Source organism: Thalia democratica, chromosome 5, assembly GCF_965202585.1.
Source record: "Thalia democratica chromosome 5, ktThaDemo2.hap1.1, whole genome shotgun sequence".
Classification (NCBI taxonomy): Eukaryota; Metazoa; Chordata; class Thaliacea; order Salpida; family Salpidae; genus Thalia; species Thalia democratica.
Genome location: NC_139169.1, coordinates 70,667,264 through 70,676,562, shown reverse-complemented (window position 1 = coordinate 70,676,562; position 9,299 = coordinate 70,667,264).

Here is a 9,299-nt window from a genome sequence, read left to right as displayed (position 1 = left end):
AATTCAGATGAAGGATGTCTTATTAGGCAATTACATGTATTTAACTTTTTTACTGTCTTGTAATCGTAGAAAATAAATAGAAGCACTAGTATTTTCGTTGTAAAATTTGTTTTAGCTATGGTTATTGTATTTTTATTTTTACAGAAATAGATTTGTTAAAAACAAATGGTACATAAAATATATCTAAATATATTGATATGATAAAATTAAATATCTTTAACACACGTAATCATTTTGTTTTATTTTTTTATCTACAGCAGGGTTTTCCAATTTTTTTATTATAAGCCCGACTTGAAAGATACTCTTAAAGCTATGGACCCTTTTCTTAACAATAATCTAAAAAAACTGATCTTAAATACGCTAAAGACTTTAATCATTAACATCTGAATATTTAGTGTTATTTTAAAATTATATATCGTATTTCCCCTTTCCATTACTCATTGCAGATTATGGTCCCTGACATTCTAAAAATCTTCGTTATTTTTAGTATTATTAGTTTAAATACTACCATTAAATGCATTAAGATCTTTTTTTTACTCTTGATCATCAACTTTAAGATGTTTGGTGTAAATTTCACACTGTATCCCTACAGCCTGCTAATAATTACTCGCCCCCATTTTGGCCTTTTGCATCCTATAACCCCTAAATTTCTGATTTGGTCCCTAAGAAGGTCATGTTGCCTACTTTTGGAATACCCGTTATACAGTAACTATTTATAAGAAATTAAAAAAATAAAAGTTTTTTGATATTGAATTTCAGAATATCAGTTTAATAGTTGTACTATAAACTTAACGCGGGTGTATTAGAACAACGAAAACTTCTAATTTTTATAAAACTATATAAAAAGAGTATATAAATGCATCACACATCAAATAACTTTTGAGTGAACAGTGATATTATAATTGGATTGGTCAACAAACATATATTTTTGACTCGAGAAAATTATTAAAAGATGTCTTAATCGGCGGAGAATATCAACTATAATTTTCTATAAAATTTCTTTGATTAATGAACTTTACCGTAAGATCAACAGAAACAGCATCCGAGACAACCTACGACCGGTTTTTTCCTAATTAAGACTCATCAGGCAGGCATAGTCGCGAGAAAACCGCTGTTGTGATCTTAACCAAGCGGGCTTAAGCACGAAGAACTGAAGCGACCGTTTTAACCAGTAGTTATTACGGCCACGATCAGCAGAGTTGAGATCAAACACGTTAAAAAGCACTGCTTTGTTTACTCGAGCGTGAGATTACCAACTTAAAACAAACCAAAGTTTATACGCTTCATTGCTGAATTACCATAGTAACTCTTAGCATTTTAACAAGTCTGGTAGAGATGTTTCGCGCCATCAATAATAACTAATGAACTTTACCGCAAGATTAAGAGCAACAGCTGCGAAACAACCTACGACCGGTTTCGTTCTTATAAGGACTCATCAGGCAGGCATAGTCGCGAGACACCGCTCGTAGAAATATAAAATAAATCTATAAAATCTCTTAGACAACTTTTTGAAATTACAAGAGAGAAGTGTTTTAAGAAGCTTCACTGTGTTCCAAAGAACTTTAGAAGTATTTATTTCTAAAGTTGTCTTAGTTCTAACATAAAAGTTGATGTTCATAAGATGTATACAACCCTAAAAATACAAACCATAAATGTCTGTTTGCGAACAGTAAGTTGGCTCCCATAAACCGAAACCCATCTATTTACATATTTATGACTTGTGCCTATTGATTTACTGGCTCTGGCTTGATATGATTGTAAATAGATCCGGTTTTCAACTAAAATACGGCCGGATTCAGATCAGTTAGATTGAATAGAACAGTAGTCATTATTTTCAATCAACTATTAGTATTATATAAAATTAACATCTTAAATAACTATTATTAATATAAATAATAAAAAAGTTCAAACTCATTTTTTAATTAAAAACTAACTTGTATCTTTGTTTTTTTGTTTATCCATATTTTGTCATTTTAGAAAATCAATCTTAATACTTTTTCGGTTTTATTTATCGATATATGTTTTGAATAGGTGTAAAATATTGCACGAAGACACTTTTGTACTAAGAGAAATTTTTACGGCTTCAATTTTGCACGAAGGATCACTTTTCCATGTAAACACTTTTGCAAGGATTGATTTTTTTTATCATCATTGTTACCCTACATCTTTACCCTCGGTCAGTAACTTTTTTTTTATTAGTTTTTTTTAATTATTGTTTGTATTTGATAGTTTTTCAGTTTTTTTTACTATTACTGTTACCCCAAAACGATGTTAACGACTTCGAACCCGCGCTCAATTTCCACCCGATCAATTCCAACCCAAATCAAATCCCACCTGATTATTTCCCACCCGCACAATTCCCACCCAAGTCAAATCCCACCCGATCAAATCCAACCCAAATCAATTCCCACCCGAATCAAATCCCACCCGATCATTTCCCGACCGAATCAAATCCTACCAGAATCAAATCCCACCTGAGTCAAATCCCGCCCGATCAAATCCCACCTAAACCAAATCCGACCCAAACCAAATCCCACCCGATCATTTCCCACCCGAATCAAATCCTACCAGAATCAAATCCCACCCGAATCAAATCCCACCCGATCAAATCCAATCCAAATCAAATCCGACCCAAACCAAGTCCCACCCGATCATTTCCCACCCGAATCAAATCCTACCAGAATCAAATCCCACCCGAATCAAATCCCACCCGATCAAAACCAACCTAAATCAAATCCGACCCAAATCAAATTCCACCCGATCATTTCCCACCCGAATCAAATTCCATCGACATAATTCCTACCCGGTCAGTTCCCACTATATTATCAAACCCGATTATATTTATTCTTGTACAAGTTAAAATTTTTATTACGTTTGGAACTCACATAAAAATTTTTGTTTTTGTATTTTTTAAAATTATTTGAAATATGAAATTAGTAAGGTAAAAACCATTTTTTTATTTAAGCAAAAATTGTTACTGTTTCTTATTTTATCATGTTTTTAGTTTAATATCAGTTTTGTTTGCTGATAACTAAGATAATTAAATATTACAACTTGCAAGTAACAGAAAGTTGGTCTGTTACTTATAAAATGCTATTATTGTTACTAAAGTTTAATCCAGACCTGGTTTAAATAATATTTAGGTTTTTATTTTCGAAACCATTTTCTATCATAGTAACTAATTTATGTCTAATTTTTATTTGTACTAGTTGCGACAATTGACATTGACACTTAATTATATTTTAGTTTTTGTAATTAATTAAAACAACAAAATAATATAGTACTGTACAACATAGTTTTGTTTAATAAGAACTTTGGAATTTAAGAATTATAATAATGCTTATTTTATTAAACTTTAGACCTAAATTACTTTTTTTCCTTGATTACTGGATTTTTTTAAGTATTTACGGCCGGCAAGGAAAGTTGGCCTACATTTTGTAAAATGCTTTTACGGCTAATTATATTTAGTCAAAATCAGGTTAAAAGCAAATTCAAGTTTTTTAGTATCGAAACTATTTTCAAAACAAAGTATTCTACGGTAACTGATTTAGGTCCAATTAAATCTATCTTTGTAACGACTATAGAAACTGATATTGCTCGGCATAACTTTTTTTTAAGTGCAATTTTTGCACAATATTTTGTTTTATTAAGCTTAATGTTTCATATTTTTTGTTTAAAACAATACTTCCTAAGTTTAATTTAACAACAATTTTAAGTATTTGATGCCTGCGGCGCGAAAAGCTTATTATAGAAAAATTGGTCTTTTTTATCAAATGATTTTTATTAAAAAAAGTTCTTATTCAGTTGTTATTCAATTTTTTCCTTAATTTTTTCTAAACCAAGTAAACTAATTGTGTACTATATCTACCTAAAAATGAGCTTATTTTTATTTTAACTATGGAGTTATTTTTCTAAAACGTATGTTTTATTTTTTATGTGAAAATAGATGAGTTAAAAAACAATTTAAACAGCTAATAAAAACTTACTGTTACACAAAAACTGATGTAGATGTTAAAAATAATACAGGATAAAATACATTTGTTTTACTGTATAATTGAAAATCAATATAATCTAAAATATGTTTATATTCATATTTATCAATTGTCTTTTATGCTATTTTAAACGCCTCCAAAAAAATATTATAACTTAATATCTACCGCTATAGGACTTTTAAAAATTGATTTTTAAATATGTATGTTAAAAGCACTTTCAATAAATTTATCTTCATAAAGAATGTAGTATGAGAATTAATCAAAGATTTTTAATTATAAATATTATTAACCAATTTTAGAAATAAAGGAATTTAATAACGAGCAAAAACGAAAACTGACACAGATACTGCAATGTTTAAGCTATTGGCTTAAATGCCTTATATAAAATTTGATTCACTGAATCAATCCTACTAAAGAACTTGGAGTTTTTTTTAACGTTGTGTTCTACACTTTCAAAATAACTAAAATATCATAATTATTGAAAATGGAGAGATGAAAAGTTAAATATATTAAATAACCATACAAACTATAAATAAAATTTGTAAACAAATAAGTTTCTGAACGAACAAAAACTTATACAGATACTTAAACTTAAAGTTATGGGCTTAAAAAAACTCTTATAAGATTTGATTCAACTTGATCATAGCTTTAACGATCAAATAATTTTTTTACAAAGTTTTACATTTTTATTACAACTAAAGTTCAACATTAACAAAAACAAAAAATTTACTGTACATTAATAACTAAAATAATTTACAAACAACTTTGTAAATATAAAGAGTTTAAGACGAAAAATAAACGAAATTTAATACAGATGGTAATTAATAAGGTTATGTGCAATACCTCTTAGGAATTCCATAACAGTTCTTTGATTGCGCCCGGTTACAATCGATTTTAATCTTTCGTTTAGGTTTTTGTATTTTTTCTGTTTCTTTTTATGAAGTTCACCCGAGTTCAATTTTCGATTTGACTGCTTTGACTTTTTTGCTTTTTCATTAATTTAGCAATATATTTAAACACTACAGGTTTGGCACACTGTATGACAGCTTTGAACCTTTTGTGCCAACCCTCCACACAATTGTTAGTCTAAAAGCAGTTTGAAGTCGTTTTTTCATTGACATTCCAAAAGGTAATAGGAAACAATGGTGGTTGAGCGTCAACACCATTGCTACCAATATAGGTATTAATAAAATACCTAATCATTGGTATCGCTTCAGTTGGACAGTCGTTTTGCCGAAGCAAAAGATCCGCAACTTCAATTACATCTCGGCAAAAATGCAAGAGCTAAAATGTGCTTTAAATACATTGCAAAAGAATCATCTTCGGCTTCATAGTTTGTTTTGCAGCCCTGTTAACATATATTTTATATATCTATAAAAATTTTTGCATAGTCTTAACACTAATTTTATATATTTTTCCTCATTTTTATGTATGACACTAAAAAACTGTCTAAATAATTTATAGAATAAAAATAATGCTTTAAAAATTCTATAATGTTATAGCAATTATAGAAAAATGATGTTTATTTAATAAAAATAAATCAGTTTACATTAGTTACATTACTGACTAACAACTTCAACTTAAAAAAATTAAGTACAAAACAAATTACCAGTGGCGTCGCGTGGTATTTTTGTTAGGGGGTGCTGCAGGTTGAGTTGTCAAGTTAAAAAAATCCCCTAAATTGAAAGATTAAAATAAAACTCAAGGAATTAGAAAGAAATAGGGAATTTTAAGCTAAAAGTCTTAAAGATATTAGCTTAAATGCTTCTTAATATGAATATTAAAAAAAAAACATGATGTACTTAAAAGAGATATTTTATATTTAATTTCAATATACGAGAAATTTGTTTACAAGTACTTAATGAAGGAAATAGATTACTATGTTGCTAAAATTTTTTATCTTAATACAGTACATAAATTTACAATATATCATACATTGATAAAAAGTTTGTATGTATGTATTAACATAACTTAATTATAAGAGCAAAAGAAGGTTTTTTTGTGATTTATAAATTAATTATTTTACATGTTTAAATAACTTCTTACAATACAACTTTAAAAAAGATTTGAAAACTACGTATTTAACTATTTAAGCATCAATGCTCTTATAAACAAAAAAAAGGAATTATGTTTAGCAATATAAAATTATGAATCAAAAAATATCATTAATAAACTTTTTGTAAATTATAAAATTAACTCAAAAAGTAAAGTAACTTTTAAAGCAATTAAAAACAAATTGCTTTAAACAGTAACTTTGTTTCTTTTGAGTTAGTTACTTTATTTTCACCAGTAAAAAAAAACATGAAAATTCAAAAAAACCACACTAGAAGGAATTTTCTGTTAAAACTTTTACAATTTAAACACAAAGGTCTTTAAAAAGTTATAAATACCACAGCAGCAAAAAAATTGACTTTTTTCTTAAAATAGTTTTACACAATAAAAAAATTTAATATAATTCTACATACATTTTGAAACAAAATTTGTTTAAAAGGTCTATGTTTGCAAACTAAACAACTACAAGTTGTAAAATAACCTTTAAAAATTTATATCTAGGATCAAAAAATAATTACCTAAATCAACTAACTTTTACTAAATACATAATTGAAGTTAAGTCGGATTTATTTTTAACATACAAAATTAACAAACAAAGCAAAATTTGTAAAATAACCCATAAGAATTAACATCTATTTAATGAAATACTAACTAAAAACATATAATGTATCTGAAAAGAAATAAAATATAAAGTTTAGTCAAAAGTAGCATTCAGTACAGAGAATTAAAAATAAAATAAAATATTTTAGTAGTTCACTATTTGTAAACTAAAAAAATTATAAAATTTTAAGTTAACATATAAACTTTCATACTTAACAACAATAAATATTTTTGAAAAACACAAAACAAAATAAGTATAATATAAAAAGTAAAACATTTGTAGTATATAAGTAATGCTTTCATATAATTTCTAATGCTAATTTTTATTATAAAAAAATGATAGACCCCTATGCCCTTAACAAACTTTCTATATACTTAATATTAAATGACTTTTTCATTTAAAATAAATGTATGAAACTTGTTAGTTTAAATACAGGTTGATATAAGTTTAACTATGAGAATTGTCTTTTGTTGTGTAGGTAAGTTTATGTTAAAACTTTAATGTATTTGCTTGAAAAATCAAATTAGAGATAAATAATTAGTTTGTTTTTTTTAAGTCATTTTGTACATCCCTCTCATTTTAAATTTTTAGTGCTATCCAACTTTAATTAACTATATGTCAAAATTCAATTCAAAGAGCAATTCAAAACAACTTACAGTATACTTTAAAGTCAACAAAGTAAGCTCAAGTTGAATAAACTTATTTTATAAATGCTTTAGTATCAATTTAAATTTCAATTCAAACCATACAGAAATCATGGATTAGTATCAGAGTTCTTTGAAAATATTTTTTTTTTATTTTGATCAGAGTCAAAAAAATGCTTAAAATAAAATAGGCAACAACAGGTTCTTTATGTAAGGAATTTTACAAAAAAAAAAACTATTTTACTTTATCTTACCTTTTCCTTTATTTTCAGCTATTGTTAACAAAGTTTTTAGCAAATTATTTAAGATTTTTTTAAATTTTGTAAGAACAGAGTTTTTAACTTTTGAGTATTTTTATAGTTTAAAATAAAGTTTTTTTATATCTTCTATCATAATCTTTTTTTTCTAAACATTTTTACACTAAGTCAAGAAAACTTTGGGTTGCAGATCTCAACTTGAAAATTTAATTTTTTACACAAATTTTGTTATCAATATAAGGCAGCTACATTTAAAACTTGCATGTAACTTGTTAGCTACATATTGCTTATTTCAATATTAAAAATTATCAAAAAACAAAAATACTTATATTTGAAAGAAATTCAATTATTATATGTAAATAAGATAGGTAGTCTTTATTTTATTTTACTTTCAGGTAATCTGGAATAAAAAATTATGATATTTGAAAAAAAAAATATTTTTTAATGACCATTTTTTTAAAGAACTATCAATAAAACACACAAAAAACTATTAAGTTTTGTAATATTGTTAATAATGCCCTTTAAAATTTTGTTAAAACTTTGGGTTTAAAAAGTTTTTTTTTTGTATATGTATTGACCACTGGGTTTTGATCTTGCAACATTCACCTCAATAACTAAACTATACTTTTACTGTATTCAGTGTGTTTACATTTAGTAGCTTCTTCAATGTATAATGTTCAAAAACTAATTAGCAGTATATTCATATTCACTATATTCATTATATTCAGTTTAACTCACATAGCGCTGCATTGAATGCAGCTCTAAAAATAAGCTTTTCAACAACATTTTGTTTAGAAAATTTGTATATGTTTAAAATGCAGCGGACACAGTTTTAGCTAGCAGCTCCAGTCATTGAACCGAATATTTGAAGATTGAATGTAAAATTTGAAAAACTAACGAATTTATCGCTAAGTTCAATGAAAAAAAGCAGAAAAACTAAAGTAAAGAGAAATTTTCTTTTTTCTTCTTTTTTTTTTTGAATAGGTGGGACTGCAGCTCCAGTCTGCCACCCCACGCGACGCCCCTGCAAATTACTCACCTTTTCCACTACTTTACGGTACAAAGATTGCTGGAGATAAACAAAGCATCCTCTTGATATTCCAGGTAAAATAAGTTTAATGTTATTTATCGCAACCTTTTCAAAATCTGTTATCCACAGTTCTGGTGAAAGCGGTTTAATTCTATTTAGTGTAGTAAAATGCCGGTGTATGTTTCTTCAGTTTTATTATTAAGTAATGCAAATACCAATGAAAAAACCGCAGGTTTTTCATCTGTAGTGGTTTCCATTATTTCACGGTGGATAGTAAACAGCTGGCAGTAATGTCTAGGGGCGGTGCTGAACATACCTTTAGACATAATCTTTTTACACCAAGAAAGTAACTCAAGGTTTTTACTTGTGGCAAAAACTATTATTCTAGGGCCTTCTTCACCATCAGAATCATACTGCAAAAAGTTAGTCCCATCGTCTAGCTTGGTTAGAGCCTCCGGCAAGACTAAATCACGCAAGTTTTGCGGTTCGGGGATCACATTTCCAGCTGTTCTTCTTTTCCGTCTGCTCAATTGTTTTAAGGCGTTTCTGCTTGGAACTTTCATTCCATAATTTTCTCCAGCCTACTCCAGCGATCGATTAACATAGCTTTCTGTATTTACCATGCCGGTCTTGCTAAGGTTTTTTTAGCTCTTCTACTGCTTTACGTACCTGTTGATTAAATTTATATAATTTAGCTCTAAGTTGTGATGTATTTTATTTAAT